Source organism: Canis lupus, chromosome 22, assembly GCF_003254725.2.
Source record: "Canis lupus dingo isolate Sandy chromosome 22, ASM325472v2, whole genome shotgun sequence".
Taxonomy (NCBI): domain Eukaryota; kingdom Metazoa; phylum Chordata; class Mammalia; order Carnivora; family Canidae; genus Canis; species Canis lupus.
Genome location: NC_064264.1, coordinates 7284828 through 7303668, shown reverse-complemented (window position 1 = coordinate 7303668; position 18841 = coordinate 7284828). Strand labels below are relative to the sequence as shown.

General features: G+C 37.9%; 1 protein-coding gene across 8 annotated transcripts in view; it reads right to left on the bottom strand.

Moving 5' to 3' along the window:
- The window catches only part of ENOX1 (ecto-NOX disulfide-thiol exchanger 1), a 551124-nt gene that overhangs the window by 298187 nt on the left and 234096 nt on the right, over positions 1 to 18841 (bottom strand). The window contains exon 1 of one of the 8 annotated variants that reach the window (XM_025478201.3): positions 15795 to 15914. The exons of the other annotated variants lie outside the window; for them this stretch is intronic. The gene's annotated coding sequence lies outside the window, so the exon portion shown is untranslated. Of the gene's footprint in view, positions 1 to 15794; positions 15915 to 18841 lie in introns of those variants that run through there. 8 annotated transcript variants of the gene reach the window in all.

The window sequence follows — 18841 nt, the reverse complement described above, 5'->3', positions numbered from 1 at the left end:
TCCACCATTGTCGGGAATAATAATCCTAAATCTCCCTTGTTGATCAGAAACAAAGATCACTGAAGCATTTATTGTAACTATCTCATGAATCTTTCAAATACTAGCTAACACCCTGAACTAAATATTCTCAATTACTTGTTCCAGATATTAGTTTGCCATCTTTGAGATGCAGATTAATTCACATGCAATACACATACCCTACAGTGTCTACACTGAAGAATTTAAAAGTAAATTACAGAAACCATAATCAAGTGAAATCTCCATTCATTTTAACATCCTTTTTATTAAATTTAAGATTGACATTAGTGATTCTAGGCAGTACATGACAAAACTCTCCCTTCCTGAAGTCAAGACTCCTTTTTAAATCTTATTTCCTTTCCACTGAATAAAAATGACTGGGATCCTAAAGAGAACTTGGGTGGAGAACACAAAAAGCCTGGGTATTAGTTCCATGTATGCAGATAACCATGTGATTCCTTTTAGTTAGGAATGTTGGTGCTAAAATTTCCCTAAAACGTATTGTCAGAGCAACTGAGATGTATATTAATTCATACCAAGACAAGTGCAACAGAATAAATGAAATTAAATAACATTACTTAACATGTGTTTCTCCCAATCTAACCATCTACCCTACATATCTGCCTCTGACCCATTAGCCTAAAATACTGCATTAATCATATGACAATTTAAAAAATCTTATGTGCCTACTGAAAATGAATAGATTCTCTGGCCTAAGAACAAAACTTCAACCTATCTCTACAGCCTAAGTAGCCACCATTTTGACCATTTTTTCCTATTTCCTGCCCCTGTCCTTGCCTCAGCTCCAGCTATTCCCAGCACCTGAAATGCCTTTCCACACACTCTCCAGGATCTACCTCTAACTAGCTCTGAGACTGTCATAAATTCATCTCAGTTTCCCCATCACACTTGGCAGAAAGTCTACACTAGACACTTGGCTGGCAGTCAGACAAACTGGGCCTGGGATAGCAAAGACCAGGAGACCCCAGATCACAAAGCAGATCCTTGGAGCAGGCTTTAGGGAGAGAAGGTAGTCAGCAAGAAGAAGCAGAACCAAGCACAAGGAAGTCCAAGGAATCCTTCATCCCATATCATCTAGTGTGTGCCATATCCCACCCACTTGGCAGTCCCAGACGCGTACCCAATGCCCTCGTCTTCTGTACAAGCCACCGTTTCTCTCTATGCCCTTGACTTAGACAAGAGGAATGGGTCCAAACTTCCAGTGGGTTCAGTGTTCCTCCTAGGCCTCCAATGATATGCACAATATCACCATCCCTGAACATTTACACTGCCTTTTTGAACATCTACTAATGTGTCTGTCTCCCCACGGGGTTATGAGTTTCCTGAATGAGCAGGGACCTCATTCATCTTAGTGTTCTCAGAACCTTGCAGAGCATTTAGCCCATAGTAAATGTTTTTTTAAAAGTTCATCAAATATTTCAACAAATAAGTGAACTCCAGTTTAGAAACATGACAGCGCCTACTGACAGACTGCTCCCCTGGCTTGGCAATCTGATTTCATCACAATGACCTTGCACAACACCCATCCTTTTACTAATTCCCCCATAGTAGGTCAGAAGCAAGTCCTAGAGCTACTTCCCCAGCAACCTTTGCTGAAAGGTTCTTCACTGGAATTGTGTCTGGCTATTCTTTATATTCCCTTAAGTATAATGATCATCAACACATTATCTTAGTAGTGAATTACTTAAAGTAAAAGACAGTTTATTTTAAAGAATTTCATAACTATATTTTATTTAAATTCTGTAAAGTTCTCCACTATCACTGCCATGGTCTGAATGTTCGTGCCCCTCCAAAATTTGTAAGTTTGAACCTACTGCCCAATGTGATGGTATTAAGAGGTGGTCTGCAAGGTGACCAGGTCATGAAAGGCAAAGCCCTCATGAATGAGATTAATGTGCTTATAAAAGAAAGATCCATTGCCCCTTTGCCACATGAGTTTACAATGAAAAGACAACAGAAAATGGGCCCTTGCTAGACACAGAATCTGCGAGTCCCTTGATATTGGGCTGCCCAGCCTCCAGAACTGTGAGAAATACATTTCCGTTCTTTATCAGCCAGCCAGTGTTATGTATGGTATTTGTGAGACAGATAGCAGCCTGCACAGACTAAAATAATTACTAGCAAATACTGACTTAATCTCCTATGTGCAAGAAACTATGCAAGAAACTAGCTGGTGGGATCTAAAAATGATATGACATCATCTTTCTTTTCACAGGGCTTTGTAGGTTAAGGAAGTGATAGCAAGCAGGATGTTCTGTGGTCAGGAAGAGGCCAGGGGCAGGCTCTGTGTCAGGATCCACGGAATCATGGCAGCAGGTTCACCCTGGGCACCAACTGTCACTGTTTAAAGGCAATTCTTTCATTTCCCCTTTAGACATTGGGATAAAAAAACAAAATGAAACAAACAGAACAAAACAAGAATTTACTTAAACTAAGACAGGTAATAAATATTTTAAGCTGCTGAAAACTTTCCTGTCTGGCATTTTTGTGGATAAAAAAAAAAAAGAAAGAAAGAAAAAACTGACCTGGTGAAAGAAGAGTGGCGAGAATCACCACAGATGAGCCCCAAATGGCCAACTGTTTTAGCAAACACCTTAGAAGATGAAAAATGACAATGGGCCACATTTAAAGGTGAAGGCCACAGCTGTATAACGTGGCGGAGCTTCATGTTTTCCCAAAGATAATCTCTGACCATGTGTAACTGCATATACTCATTCTTTAGAGACTCAGTTTTAAAGATCTAGTGTAAGAATTCTAAACTACCACAATCTTTTGCATAGACACATTATAATATATTAGCATAGTATCCAGACTTTAATCAAAATTAAGTGACTTTCTCCAACACAGAAACTTACATTTTTCCCCCTCATTATCTGTATAAGGTTTTCACATCATTTCTAAATCAAACAGAAGATCTTTCCTATTTAAAAAAAATGTCATATTAATTCAAGGAATTGAAATATAAGGGCTGCACCTACTCACTACACCTTAGAAAGAGCGCAGCCATTTCCTTTCTCTCATTTATAATCATACTAGGTGAGAGAAAGGGAGGGGAGAGCAACATACTGGTTACCTTATTTAATTTCTACAACCCTGTAATAGATTTGACTATCTTCATTTTAACAGATGAAGGAAGTGAGGCTAGAAGAGTAATATTGTCCAAGGTCACAGAGCTAATATGCAGTGGAGTTAGGGCACCACCTCACCTTGGGTCCCAAACCTCTCAGGTCCTTGGCTTACAAGAGAACAGGAGCCAAGCACTTTGACACGCTTAGTGGATGATGTAGGAAAGGAAATGGGGAGGAAGGTAGTGTGTACAGGGATTAGCAATAAGGCGATAATTATACCTATCAGATGCTATTTTTAAAAACAGAATTTGATGTCAAATATCTCGCTGTAGAAAAACATGATTGCTCAGATGATTTGGCTCTCTGCAATCACCCAGGCTGGCAGATGTGGAGAAAAGGTGGGTCTCCTACAGAAGAGCTTACTCATTCACTCTGTGGCTCCTCACTGACCCCCAACTATAGGAATAGTAGCTCACTGATTAGAATGGGAAGGAGGGAAGGAAACTCTTGTGTATAAACTTCTAGGAATTTGGTAATATATGTACGCTTTGCCAGAGAAGATTTCCTTAACATGGGGACACATGAAAACAATTCACTATCTTCCAAACAAACCCCAGAAGAGCATGCCCTGGCCCACTCTTTGGAGCAATGTGGAAAAGTAAACATAATTTGAGTTTTGCCTAGACCTTTTATAGGAAGTACACTGACTGGTACAGGTAAACTGCCTGGAAACAGGCTTTTTTTCTGTAAGAGAACAATTAAATTCCATATTTTATAGGTACATTATGAAAGACACCAATCGATAAACTAGTGTTTTAGTGACATGACCAATTGAATAATAAAACATTTAGCATCGATTTTAGGACAATGAGATTTCCACTCTTAGAAGACACACCTGGGTACAACCCAATGAGATGATGCATGCCATGTGGAACTGTACAGGTTTTGTAGAGAAAAGCAATCAGGATTGTCCAAATGCTGCCACCAGAGGCTCATCTCACTTAGCTTTATAACTGATTTGGGGCCAGTGTTCCTGCTCCCACCAGGAGTTTTGCCCAACTTCTCTTCCCCAGGAGACCTGTGACTACCCTCAAACACATACAAAGGGCTGTAAAGGTTCCCTAAGTCCTCCCCGCTTGCATACAAGTTAAGTGCTTTGGTTCCAAAATAGTGCCTTGTCCTCAAGGCCCACAAAGCTCTCTTATGTGCCCACCCCCCTGAAAAGGAAGGACAGGGAGCAGGGCTTCCTGCACCAGAAGATGCTTTGCCCTAAAAACCACTGCTTGGGGGTGCCTGGATGGCTCATTTGGTTTTAAGCATCCACCTTTGGCTCAGGTCATGGTCCCAGAGTCCTGGGATCGAGCCCCCAAGTGGGGCTTCCTACTCAGCAGGGTGTTTGCTTCTCCCTCTCCCGATGCTCCCCACACACACACACTCTCATGTGCTCGCTCTCTTTTTCTCATAAATAAAATCTTTAAAAAAAAAAAAAAAACCCTGCTTGGAGCAAACATGAATAGAAGTTTGAGTATAAAGACTAAAGATACAAACTTTTCACTGCCACATTTATACTGCATTGTAATGATTCATTTGTAACCCTAACTCCTGGATCAGGTGAGGAGCTCCCGGAGTCTGGGATGGTGTCCTCAAGGCCTTGCCCACCATTTGGCAGATAGCGTAGGCTCACTGCTTGTTGAATGTGAGAAAAACATAAATGTTGCGAAGGCAGGAAAGCTGCCCCAAATGAAAAGTTGAGTTTTAAAGCTAATATGAGATTGAAGTATTCATGAGAGCATAAAAGACTGGTTTGTATAGAATCATGAATAGTATCAAATCCTAAGTATCTGAAGATTTGTGGACCAGAGGATTTGAGCACAATTGTGGATGTCAAAATAGGTCCACCTTCTTTTTTTTTTTTTTTAAAAACAGATTTTATTTATTTATTTATAAGAGGCAGACACACAGATAGAGGCAGAGATAGGCTCCCTGTAGGGAGCCCGATGCAGGACTCCATCCCAGAACCTGGGATCACGACCTGACCCAAAGGCAGATGCTCAACCACTGAGTCACTCAGGTGCCCCAAAATAGGTTCACCTTCTGGTAAGACAGAGACAGATGCTTATTGACATACACATACACTGACGTACGAGGAAAAACTCTAAAAATAGGGAAATTGAAAAAAAATGAGTCTTGCATTAACTACATCCAGATAATTCAATATTTTCACTACTAAACCACAGAGATCTAGATTACTAGGGAATAGCAATTGCTTTGAATTAAATATCTCTCTGGGTAAGCCAGTGTTGGCTTAATGAGTTTTCTGTATACTAGGCTTAATAAAAAATTGTATTAGTGGTTTCATACAAACATGGTAGAGCTGATGAATTACTCATAACGAAGGAAAATACCCCTAATCCTTTTTAATAATTCCTTTATTTCAAAATAGAAATTCATCCTTAAGCACACAGAATCCTTGATGATGATACAGGGCCAGAAAAATGAAGTGATTTGCTAGAGTCACATAGCTAATTAGTGATGGAGGTAAGATTAGAATGTAGGTCTCACAACACTGTGTCTGGAACACATTTTGCCACATTAGTTGTTTTCAATTAGTACTCTGCAGAGCCTGCTAGGCATCCCGGACAGGGCACGGGGGGCTTGGAGAGCACAGTTCCACTGTTTGCCTCATGCTTTCTGTTCCGGTAGACACATTGGGCTTTATTGTGCAGAGGTATCCAGATTCGGGGATTTTGTGCTATAAAAAAAACTACATATGACTACCATCATGTCATAAAAGAAGGGATGTTTTATTTAAACATTAAGAAAATTTTAAAGAGGAGGTATTTTAAGAATAAGGACTTTTGGAAGGACAGCATCTCAATAAATGGAAATTTTTGATAAAACATAGAGCCATCCCACATTTTTCCCATTCCACTAAGGATCACAGAAGAAAAAGCCAATATGGAAAGTCACTTTTTTGTGGACCTAAATTTGGGAAGCAGTGGTTTTACAGAAAGAATGTAGAATTTGGGTCTCGAACACATCACAGTTAACGGGGCATTCTTAGGTGAGTCATTTTGATCTCTGTCTATCTTTTATCCACAAAGTTCAGCAATTCCTGACGCACCCACTGCTAGGGTTATTCCTTCACACACACAAAAATTGAGCTTGGTTATTCTCAAAATGTGGCCTCAGGACTCCCTGCATCGGAATCACGCGAGGTACGTTAGAAAGCCCAAGTCCCTTGACCCTATCCTGGATGCGGTTCTCAGGGATGAGGTCGAGTTCTCAGGGACGCTGGGTTCTTACTTTTCAAATGATGGTTGACAAAATCTGCTCTCATCTCCATGGAGGCTGGTGGTAAGATTACAAGGATAGAATTCCTTCGAGAATCTGCAGCAGCAGTGGAAAAGAGGAGAATAAGAAAAGGGGAACGAGAGCCAGAAAGGATGAGAATAGAGAGAATATTTGAAGAAGGCAAATCACTTATTTTCACATTCTGTGCTCTCATCCGACAAAGGATTGTGAACAGACTGGGGACTTTTTAACCCCCTTCTTAGCAGCTAAGCTATTGTCAAGCAATATCGTTCAAGGCAGCGGTATCTTTGGAGGAACGGAGAGCTACTCTAGTAAAAGTGACCAGGAACCCCTGTCCCTTCAGCACCCCCTTCTCAGATACCCTCCACCCTCCAGAAAGCCTCTGAGGTCCCCCATGCTGGACAATAACAGAACCACCTGACCTTTGAGGTATCATTCTGCCTTCAGAGAAGGTAAACCTAACCATGGAACACCAGTCATCGAGCGATGCCGTTGGTTTGACCATCATCAGCACAGAACATGTAGCCACTTAATCACCAGATTCACCTGACAAGGGATGCAGGTGTGCAACAAAGCGGCATGGCAGATCCACAAACATAGTCAATCAAAAGATACTACCCCAACTTTTTTTTTTAACCCATTACGATTCATAACACAGAGGTTCTAACCAAATATTGTACCTCCTTTCTTTCTTCATAGTACCTAAGGAATCTGTCTCTTCCTTTCCATCCCCCATGGTGACAGCCACAGTACCAATATCTAGAAACTATGTGAGACACTCAGCTGCCTTCCTCACATTGACCCAGGCTTCAGACTCCGTAGGTCAACCAGAAGCCTTCTTTCTAACTCATTGTGTTGATAATGACAAATCTGTGATCAGGTTTAAGTTCTTAACCCCCACAGCCTTCATGGAAATACATTAAAAACTCGTCACCTGCTCAGCAGTTGAGCATTTGCCTTTGACTCAGGTCCTGTTCCCGGGGTTCCAGGATCGAGTCCCGCATCAGACTCCCCATCGGGAGCCTGCTTCTCCCCCTGCCTATGTCTCTGCCTCTCTCTCTCTCTCTCTCTCTCTCTCTGTCTTTCATGAATAAATAAATAAAATCTTAAAAAAAAAAACAACTCATCACCTGCCAATCACCCACATTCCCTAGCAGCTTTTATTGGGAAGTGCATTTGCCTAGCGCTCTTATTGAATAATCAGGCTCCAACCTCTTGCTCCCCACCTTCAACAGGTGTTTCACTCTGGGTCCCCGTCGTGCTGGACAGAAGAGTCTACATTAACCCAAGTGAGGTTTTGATGCCAAGTCTTTGGATTCATTCAAGACACATTTGCTTCCCTCCCGTCCTGTCCAGCCTGAGTCCTGTCATAACCATGAAATATGGCCACCCCCCCACCCCCCGCCCTTTGCTCAGCTCACTTTGCTCCAGCTTCCTGGATTCCTTGCTGTGCTCAAGCACATCAAGCACATTCCAGTTTCACAGCCTTCGTACATGCTGGTTCCTCTACCTGGAATACTCTCCCGCCAGGTATCTGCATGGATGTATCATTCTTCTCATTCAGGTTTCTGTTTAAAGGTCATCTCTTCAGACAGGTCTTAGCTAACCACCCTATTTAAAATTTCTCTGTCTTTGCTCTGATTCATTATTTTTTTCATAGCATTACCACCTGAAATTCAATTATATATGTGTTAGTTGATATGCTTATTATCTGGTTCCGCTCTCCTCAGTTATTCAGCAATATGAGTTCTGAACTGTAACTTTATTTTTAACCCAGTATCCCAGTGTCAATAATAATACAGGGCACTTAGAATGTGTCTGATAAATATTAGAAAGGAAGGAAGGAAAAATTTGTGTCCTTAAAGCCCTCATTTCATCAACTACCTTGTCACGCTTCATGTCAATATACATACATCTAAAAATTTTTAATTGTGGTAAAGCACATATAAAATCTACCATCTTAACCTTTTCTAAGTGTGCAGTTCAGTGGTGTTAAATACATTCACACTGTTGTACAACCATCACCATCTTCCATCTCCAAAACTCTTCTCAGTTTGTAAAACTGAAACTTTGTAGCTATTAAAGAACAACTCCTCACTTCTCCCACCTTTAGCCCCTGGAAACCATCATTCTACCTTGTGTTTCTATGAAGCTGTCTACGAAGTACCTCATATAAGTGGAATCATGCAGTATTTGTTTTTTTTGTGCCTGGCATGTTTCACTTAGCAAAATGTCCTCAAGGTTCATCTACCTTGTAGCATGTGTCAGAACTTCCTTCCTTCTTAAAGCTGAATAATATTGCGTTGTATATATAGACCATGTTTTGTTTACCCATTCACCCATCAATAGACAACTGGGTTGCTTCCACCTTTTGGCTATTGTGAATAATGCTGCTGTGAACATGAGTGTACAAATATCTCTTTGAGACCCTGCTTTTAATTCTTTTGGATCCATACCCAGAAGTAGAATTGCTGGATCATATGGTAATTCTATTTTTACTTTTTTTGAGCATCTGCCATGCTGTTTTCCATAGCAGCTGCATCATTTTATATTCCTACCAGCAGTGAACAAGTGTTCCAATTTCTCCCCATCCTCACCAATACTTGCCATTTTGTTTTTTGGATAGTAGCCATCATAAGGGGTGTGAGGAGGTAGCTCATTTGGTTTTGATTTTTATTTGCTTTTCTCTCATGAATAGTGATACTAAACATCTTTTATATACCCGTTGGCCATTTGTGGATCTTTTTTTAAAGATTTATTTATTTATTTGATAGAAAGAGAGTAAGTGCAGTGGGAAGAGAAGGAGAGGCAGAGGGAGAATCCCAGGTAGACTCCATGCTGAGGGCAGAGCACAACATGGGGGCTCAGTCCCACATCCCTGAGATCATGACCTGAGCTGAAACCAAGAGTCAGATGCCTAATCAACTGTGCCATCCAAGATCCCCTGTATATCTTTTTGGAGAAAAGTCCTTTGCCCATTTTTGGAGTTGGGTTGTTTGGTTTTTGTTGTTGTCGGAGTTGTAGGAGTTCTTTGTATATTGTGGATATTAATCCCTTATCAGATGTATGATTTACAAATATTTTGTCTCATTCAGTGGCTTGCTAAATAATATATATTTTTAATTTCTTGAATTGTTTGGTGTCCTCTTAACCTATCCATAATTTATTTTGGGTGGTTCTCTCCTTCTAGAGAAAGGAAATGGTGACCCATGCAATTCTTAGCAAACAATTCTCTACGCAGACTTTTGAAGATGATTATGAAACAATATAAGATACTATTTGGTATCACTTTTCTTTCAATAATGGCCAACAAATGGAAGTACAACTGTTAATTAAAAGCACATAATGTTGTCTGATTATGAATAAAATGTTCCCAGCTCACTAGAGCATAATTTCTATAGCATTAGTGAAGAATTAACTAGCTTTATTAAAGATTTGGAGGACTAGTCACTTTTTCATCATCCTTTAATTAAAACCTCCACATCTTGCACTTGAAAGCCTTTGTTTCTTACCCATTATTTTCATTCTTTATTCTGTCTTTAAAAAACCAGGATGCAAAATAATAAAAAAAAACACAAAAGTTTTCAAATGAGCTTTTCATGCTCTGTAATAATAGAAAGGCATAGTTTTCTACAATATTGAAAAAAAAACATAAGATTTTAATGTTCTTCGAAATAGAAGGTCAAGAAGAAGAAAAGCAGTTTGGTTAGCAGAACATTTTGGATTTAAAGTTCTTTTGTAGTCTAAAATAAGTCTATATTAATATACAATTTCTTTCCACCTCCCTACCTACACTAAATTAAAAGGTACCATAGTTCAGGGTTACCAGCTCAAAGTCCTAACATGGAAAATTATCCAGTTAGAGTTCACCTTACTTTACCTTCTTCTTCACTTGATAGTTATTGCCCTCAGTAAATGGTACAGCAAGATAGCCTCCCTCAACCTTGGTTCCTTTCCCCTCGCAAAGACCCCCACACAAGTGCCTCACATAGTGCCAGATACCTATAGACACTCAATAGCAGTCTGTGAAATAAATTAAGTATTTAAGTCCATTAGCCAGGATTTGTTGGGTATTATGTACCAGGTTTCATGTTGTGTGCTTCACAGCCATGTTGTCATAATACCACAGGCAATTCTTACCACTTCATGTCCACTAAACTATTCTACATTCAATTCCATGTTTCTCCCCATAAGGCCCCGGTTATGGGCTTTGTCTCCTTTAAAAATTCTACCATATGCTACTTAAGGAAAGGAGTACTTACTCTGTATTTTTTTTTATATTGATTTTGGGACTCACATCTCTAAACCCATTTATACAAGAAGAGTTTATTACATGGCTAATTTCAGCCCAGCTGAGGAGAAATATAAGAATAATATATTTTTTGTTTCATCTTCTGTTATTGAATGCAGCCTGATGCATCTTGCAAGAAGAAAAAACTGATACTACGTATGTGATAAAGAGTATGAGTGATAGAAAGCAATAAGAGAGCTAGCTAGCTTTCCACACCAGAATTATTATTTGTATGATTAAAATATAAAGACACCTGAATTTATCTTTTCTGTTTATACTGTCTGCGTCTCATTAAGTCTATGTTTCCGCTTTCTTCTAAATATTGTTTTCCATATTTCAAACATCTAATTAAGTAAACACAATGCAAAGTGAGATGATACACTGTTTGGAAAACCATAAAATTATAGAGTAGATAGACTACCATTATAATCCAATTTTCACTCTGTTATAATTTTCCAAAAGGGTTTCCTTTGGGGTTGAAACTTTCTAAGCTTGATTTCAGCTCAAAACACAATGTCTTGATTTACCTGAATTTGGAAAAGGAAGATTCAACTCAGCTCTTTCTCTACTGATCACATGAGTTTGTTTCCTACAGAAATAGATTGGGCTTAATCTTCTTTTGATTGATGACTTCAGGAGTCACTCTTCTTTTGAATTCTGGGGCATTTAACATAATTATTCAAGTCATGCACATGGTACAAGAGATGATGACATAATGATGAGATGGTGTTCTCTGCCCAGGCCTACCCTTTACACAATATACACCCTAGTACACAACCTTTCTATACTATAATAGGACTATTGTCTTACTACAGATACCTATACCTAGAACAGTTGGATCAAATGGAATGTGTATTTTTTTAAAGATTTTATTTATTTATTTAAGCGAGGGGCAGAGAAAGAGGGAGAAGCAGACTCCTGACTGGGTGGGGAGCCCAATGCGGGGGCTTGATCCCAGGACCCTGGGATCAGGACCTGAGTTGAAGGTAGATACTTAACCCACTGAGACACCAAGGCACCTATGGAATGTGTATTTTAAATAACAATATATGCTGTCAAACTATCCTCCAAAATGACTGCATGAAATTAATATAATTTCACCTAAAGTACATACACGAGAATACCTATTTCCCATATTCACCAATACTGAATATTAATTATCATTCTCTTGGATAAAAATTTCTTCATTGTTATTTTAATATTAAACTCTAAAATTGTTATGAGCCTGCTAACATAATGTTCTTTCTTAGGTTGTCTTTTTTTTTTTTTTGAAACAATTTTTTTTTTATCTGAGGAATTCTGAAATTTCATCAAAATGCACCTAGCTACATGTTACTTTTCTTTCATTGTGCTGGGAATCTGCCAAGCCATCTAATCTCAAAACACAAGTCTATCTTCAACTTAGAGAATTATCTTCTGTTATTTCTTTGATAATTTCTTTGAATATTTTCGTATCTACTTTCTCTGTTCCCATCTAGAACTCTTAGTCAATAAATGTTTGACCTCTTAGATTGATTTTCCATGCCCCACTTTTCTCTCATGTTTTCATCCTTCCCTCTTGTTGCTTTGTATTTTGGGAGGACTGCCTGAGGTTCCTAAATCACCATTCTGGCATTCAGTATTTTCATTCTATAGTCAGCTGCCCCATTGATTCTTCTAATTTGGGAAATCACACATGTACCAGTATCTCTTTCTTGTTTTCTGATTCTTCCCATTTCCATTCCCTTAGTTTTAAGCCTACATAGGATCATGTTGGCTCACATTTGAAACAGATTTTAATGAGGCTAGAATATGAAAAATTTGACTCCCAAACTATGGTTACTGTAATATGGCATTTGAGAGTAGTATGCTTAACACACAAATTTGGGAACATTGCTTAACATTACTGTGTGCTAACTCACATTAAGAATTATACTGCTACTACTAATTATACTACTACTGTAGTAGTAGTAGTAGTAGTAGTAGTTCATATATGCTAAAAATTTCCTGCTGGTCTTATTTGACATATATTAGCACATTCAGTCCTCACAGAAATTCTGTTATTTCTGTTTTACAAATAAAGATACTGACAGAAAGTGGCTAACTTTTCCAAATGATACTATTCAAAGTGGAGGAGCCAGGTTTAATCCCAAGTAGACTATCTCCAGTGCCCACTCAATTTAAAAAGTCAGTATTCTAATAATTGTTTATACAACTATTAAAACAATAAACAATCAATGTAGCCATCACACTAAGCTGCCCAACCTGGAATAGTCTGATGCCAAGAATACCTCTGACTCAAGACCCCTCTGAATCAGTTATTAAAGCTGGGATGACTCTCCTGTGTGTATGGTATGTTTTAATACTCATCTAATATTTCACGTGGCATGTGAGTGAAAGCTATGCTGGAGCGGACAGGAAATATCTAAACAAAGCATCCTATGTTCATAGCATTTCAAACAATACCTATCAGGTTTCATAAATCATCTGTTTCAATGGAGGTAACATGGTTGACATAGATATTGTTAAGAAGTAAAGTACATAATCAGAGTAGACAAGATGTCTGGAGGATTTACTTTGTGATAGACAGAAAGAGTAAAATTTCTCCAAAAGAACTAAAGCTGAACAAAGGAAAGATACTGCCATTCAATTATTTCTTACTTATTACTTCTGATAGGAAGTCACCTGGGAGTGACCCTGCAGAATCTACCTGTGTTAAAGTGCCCTCATCTAGAGCTCATCATCCAAGAGATGCTAAGAAATGAAAATTATATGGCTTAGAAAGTGGTTGTAGCTGAATGTCAACCAGAAGAAATCTCTCCTATTTAGACATAATACAACAGCAGAATTTAAAAATAATCGTCTTTCCATATTAGTCCTAAGTTGCATGTGGAATAAACCAGGTTGAGAATGATTGAAAGTCAAAAGAGTATAGTTATAGCAACAATAACATTAAATAAAACTGCCTAAATTAAAGTATCTTTGGCTATTTTTAAATCTTTAAAGAGCAAACAGAAGCTTGCTAAATCATTAAAATCAAATTACCATAATTTAGGATCTAAAATGATTAGAGTATTAATGTAATGATTATATTTCTTTAAACCTTGTTAATGAAAAATCACCGTTACTTTCTTTTAGAAAGAAATTACATTAACTAATATCATTGGATACCATTGAGATTAGCCAGTTCATCTCCATATGAGCCAAAATTTGTACCAGTAATTAGAATGCTAATATTTTATACATAATTATAATGAAAGCTTCTTGGTCATATACAGTAATAAGTGGAAAAATGAAAAACACTATTTAAAATATAAATACAAATGAATAAAAAAGGAACAAGAAGTAAAAATAAATAAGTCTAGAGATCTGTTGTACAATATTGTGTCTATAGTCTAGAAGCTGTATTATGTGTTTAAAAACGAGAGGACAGATCTATGGTAAGTGTTCTTATACCACATTAAAATTTTTAAAAACAGTATTTTTAGGGTAATGGGGCTATACGAAGCTTTGTAGTTTGTTTAAATTTTCAAAACATTTGATTTCTATTATGTCAAAGACTGAATAAATAACATTGTTCCCTTATAAAATATTTTCTGTAGGAGATGCTATGAAACTAAGAAAAAAATGAATTACACATAATTCTTCTATCCTGAGATATTATTAGCGTTTAACAGTTTGATATACACTTTCAAGTTTTTCTATGGACTGTGATTTTATTTAAAAAATGGAATACCTCTGTCCCTTTATTACTGAACAATACACTGTGGACTTTTTTTGGCATTTAAAAATGGCCTTCCATAACAGTGATTCCCAAAGTACAGACTTCAGACTTCTAGGTGTCCCTGAGATCCTTTCTTTGGATCTTGGAGGTCAAATCTATTTTCATAATAATATTAAAACGTTATTTGCCTTTTTGTTTTTTTTGCCATGTTGACATTTGCACTGATGAGTCAAAAGCAATGGTGGGTAAAAATGCTACAGCCTTAAAAAGAACCATGGTAGTTTTTGAGTTCTATCACTATTAAAGAATGATAGCACTATCAAAGAATAATATCCACGATTATCCCCAAAATGCTATTTCAATAGTCCCTTCTTTATAGAGACATATATATTTGTGGATCTGGATTCTTTTTATTCTTCAACTGAAACATATCAAAACCAACGGAAAAGTGAAGCAGGTATCAGAATCCATATGTCTTCTCTTAAACAAATCAAGACATTAAAGAGATTTGCAAAAATGTAAAAGAACACTAAGCTTCTCACTAATATTTTTTGTTTTGATAAATACATTTTCCAAAAAGTGTGTTATTTATGTTAACAGGCAATGTGTTTGCTGCTTTTAAGTGGATAGATACCTAAACATATTAAAGTTTTCTACATAATTTCTAATACACTAAATATTGATAGATATAAACCACATGAATGGAAGTTATTTGGAAACTTCAGTAAGTTTTAAGAAGTCTTAAGATTAAAAAGTTAGGGAAATGCTGTTTTATAACAGGACTTTTACCAAAAGTATAGTGGTCTTTTAAAAGGACATGCCTTAATTTATTTAACTCCAGGATATACAATTCTTGAAAGAAACACAACTATGTAAATTCTAAAGGGCCCAGTAAAAGATCTCCTGGGTAAGTAAGTATATAAGTAAATGATTGAGTAAATGATTGAGCAAGGCTCAATCAGGTTGGATCCTGACCATCTTAGGGTTTTCTTAGGGTTTCCCCCCCGCCCTTCCCATTCTCATTGCCTCTCCGTCAAATCACTGGAGATCTGCACAGCCCTAAATGAATTAGAAGTATTATTTAATCAGCCTCCCCCTACCATTTTTTTACGTTAAGAACATATTTATATTAGTAAGAACTCATGGACCAGTTTATTTCGTAAATCTGGATTTTCTTAAATCAGGATTATCTACACTAATGGAACTGATTTTTAAAATTAACCTAGGATTAAAAACAACAACAACACAGTCTGCCCGGTCCTAAAGCACAAAAATTCCATAAAATGCCACTCTCTCATGTATTAATATTACTTTTTTAATGAATTAAATATAGAGAGAGTTAGCCTCATTAAACTCGAACGGTCTCTGGGGGACTTACCTAAATAACTTTAAACCAGACTATACTCCCTGAAACATGTTCCACCATACTAAGGAATTTTCATTGTCAGAGAGCCTCTCGAGTATCTGTTTTAAGTGGTCAGGTCTCCGTGCTAGAATGCTAACGAGTAGAATGGAATGACAGTAGAGCCACATAAGATTCTCAAAGTGTGAACACTCGGGTGCAGAGCCTGTATTTTAGTGCAGAATGAATGTGGGAATCTGTATCCGTGATTTTCAAATGCTTAAGCTGCATTTTGTCTCCAAAAATCTGCACTGGCTTTTCCTATTTTAAGTTAAAACATACCCTCCTGTCCAACATACCCTTTCTATTTTATGACTCAATCACAGACCTTGGGTCCTCAATAAAGGGAGATTCTAAAGAAACCAAGGAACGTGGTAGATAACCAACCACTGAACCCTCTTTCCACCTCCTATTGGGCTAGGACACAGGCTTGTGTTCTCAAAACTCAGCCTGGTGTTGCTTCAACCAAGGGGTTACTCTCTTGGCACCAGTATGACCCCTTAGTCCATGGCCTTACTCCCTTTTCCTCCCCCAGGATTAGAAAGTAATTTTTTTGAGACATTCTTGTCATTTTCCTGGGATAATGTTTTTGCCTTCTCTCATCTTCTATAACAAGAAAAAAACCCAAAAATCAAAAAAACTGTTCCCTACCCCATCCCCTAAGCCCTAGAGAGTGAAAATAGTGGTGTCATCACAGAGGATGGTAAATGTACCTAAGGTAGATCATCTAATGAATGGATACTGAAGGTGATGCTGTCATTATATTCCCAGATGACCACAGCAGGAATTGGTGCTTCTCCAGTCGAAGCCTATGGTGCCCTTCGAGGGCCAGCGTTTCTAAACTGGCAACAGTTTTGCCCTCTAGACACAATTTTGGTTATTACAACTTCAGTGGGGGGTGCCACTGGCATCTAGTGGGTAGAAGTTAGGGCTGTTGCAAAGCATCTTCAAATACAAAGGATAGCCCCCATAACAAAATATTATAACCCCAGATGTTGATGGGTTAAGAAACTCTGTCCTGGTCTAATGCCAAACACACAGCTTTGGGGTCCATGGATATAAATGGGAACCTTGCTTTTATTACTCAATAGTTCATTCAACTATTTGCACTTTTGTACCATTTTCATTATTAGAGATATCCGATCCCTCGGTCTAACGCTTATTAGCTTTGTGACCTTGAACAAGGAGCTTAAGCTCTGTACTTGATATGTGAACGTTAAAAAAATAATGCCTCCACACAACTGTTGTGAAGATTGCATTAGATAACACACAAAAAATGCTTAGTGATAAATGTTAGCTGCTGCTATCATCATCATCATCAAACAGTAACTACTAGGTGCCTGGTAATATGTTTGGATCTGAAAATATATAAATGAATAAAGACTTGGAATTTATCAATAAGACCGTAGACACACCCAGCTAAGCAAAAACGCAATCAAAAGACATATCTCAAAGTTCCGAAATTCTAAAGAATTGTCCCCAAGCAAGAGGCACTTCTGTGCACCCCTTGACTGCTCAGTGAGACACATCTTTTCATTGTCCACTAGCACCAGGAGAAGCCATGCTTGTTCTCACTAGGACCTCTCATGCTCTGCTTCTCTGCTACCTCTCCCGCCCATCAGAACCCCAGATTCTCTGACTTTGGGACCTCAGGTGTTTTGAGGTGAAAAGTTATGGTCACAACAAAGAGCAAGTAGCATGCAAATGGAATGGCCTCCAATGGGCCTCAGAAAACGGAAGAGTGGACAGTGTCACCATGTTCAAAATTCAAGGGTCAACGTTTCAGTCCATGAGGAGCACGGGGTCAGCACATACCGTCAGTCTACCTGCTTCCTGTGGCGTTTTTGGCATGAGTCAGCCAGAAACTCTTAACGGAAATGAACATCTTTTAAGGAAAAAAATTCCCCTGGTTAAAAACTTCATATTAATTTATTTTCCTTATTGTAACAAGTGACTTTTACTTATCCCTCTTTTATCACCTGATACAGCTCTGATCTTTGCTCTGTGCAAGAAGGTTATAATTTGCACATGTACATTATAATTTGTAACTGTACAAATGACTGCAGTGTCACATTCTCTAGAATAACGACCTGTAGCATAAATATATGGGGGTTGTAAGGAGGGCATGTGCCTTACGAGAATATCCTTTAAGCTCTTGCACCTTCTACACATTCAGCAGCAGGAAAATTACTTGAAATGTAAAAGCTCCATTTAGATGCTGTATATTTTTTGTTGATTTGGATTAAAACCAAATGATTATTTTTAAGTTAATATAGAAACACTGTGGGAAAATGAATCATATTTTAATTGCTACAATGCTGTATCATTTACTTACACTAGAAATGATTGGTGAATCTGGTTTGGGGGTATGTCCTAAACACACCAATTAGCACACAGATTAACCTCTGTAATCACTCTTTAGCCAATTGCTTTCTATAATTTTTTCACAAAATTTGTTTGCACTCATGTTTCTTAATGAGATAGGTAACTAGCCTTGCATTTAAGAAATTTGGTTTTCTAGCATAAAAACATTTACACTATTTCCTTTGAAGAAATTTATTGCTGGTTTACTTGCATATAATACTAAAATCCTCTATTTTGCTGAAAGGCTTCAAACCGTAAGAAGATAGAAGATGGCTAGTTTGTGGACTATTAGAAAGCATGGAGTTCCACTTAAAAAAAAAATTCCATGGTTCCAACTCTATAAACCCTTCTTTAAGAAAAATACATATTCCAAACCAGAATGATAAAGGAGGCAGAGAAGTGTCTGCATGACAGGCTTCCTCTTTCAAAATATATCATTACCTTTCATAAATCTATTATTCTGGTCACTCACAATCTTATACGTTCAGGAAGGAATGTTTTTTTAAGATCTAACTGTAAAAAGCACTGAGGTGTTCTTTCTTTTGTTGGGGGCAGTCCTAGGAGTATACTTATTTATGTCCCCTGTCTGAACTGATGCCTTATGTGTCCTCGGAGTCAGGTGTATCTGTTATCTCTGGAGGACTGAGAGGTGGATTCTC